Source organism: Geospiza fortis, unplaced genomic scaffold, assembly GCF_000277835.1.
Source record: "Geospiza fortis unplaced genomic scaffold, GeoFor_1.0 scaffold150, whole genome shotgun sequence".
Lineage (NCBI taxonomy): Eukaryota > Metazoa > Chordata > Aves > Passeriformes > Thraupidae > Geospiza > Geospiza fortis.
Genome location: NW_005054639.1, coordinates 102971 through 103570, shown reverse-complemented (window position 1 = coordinate 103570; position 600 = coordinate 102971). Strand labels below are relative to the sequence as shown.

At 57.7% G+C, this 600-nt stretch overlaps 1 protein-coding gene across 1 annotated transcript in view; it reads left to right on the top strand.

The window, feature by feature from the left end:
* The window catches only part of ASXL2 (ASXL transcriptional regulator 2), a 43033-nt gene that overhangs the window by 14756 nt on the left and 27677 nt on the right, over positions 1–600 (top strand). The window lies entirely within an intron of this gene.

The window sequence follows — 600 nt, the reverse complement described above, 5'->3', positions numbered from 1 at the left end:
CTGTCCCATCCCTGTCCCATCCCTGTCCCTGTCCCATCCCTGTCCCTGTCCCTGTCCCATCCCTGTCCCTGTCCCTGTCCCTGTCCCTGTCCCGTCCCTGTCCCAGCCCTGTCCCTGTCCCAGCCCTGTCCCTGTCCCTGTCCCTGTCCCTGTGCCTGTCCCGTCCCTGTCCCGTCCCTGTCCCTGTCCCTGTCCCTGTCCCAGCCCTGTCCCTGTCCCCGTCCCTGTCCCTGTTCCCTGGCAGCAGGAACAGCCGCCCATCCTCAGCTGTGAATGTGCAGCTCTGCTCCCACTGTGCATTTTGCTGATGGGATTTCCTGCCCCAGCAGTGCAGGAGTAATTAAAATGTTAATGAAGCAATGAAACTCCAGCCCTGAGAGGGAAATGTCACTGCCCTCAGCTTGTGTCTAGGGATGGGAAATCACCTTGTCCTCAGTGTCAGTCAGAGAGGGAAAAATGGGGAATCATCTTTAAAAATAAGCTGTATTTTAAATAGTAGAAGGAAGCTGCAGCTCACACCGTTCTTGATTTGGGGTGGATTTTTCTCTGGAGCCCATCCAGTGCCACCCCTGCCATGGCAGGGACACCGCCCCCGTGCCC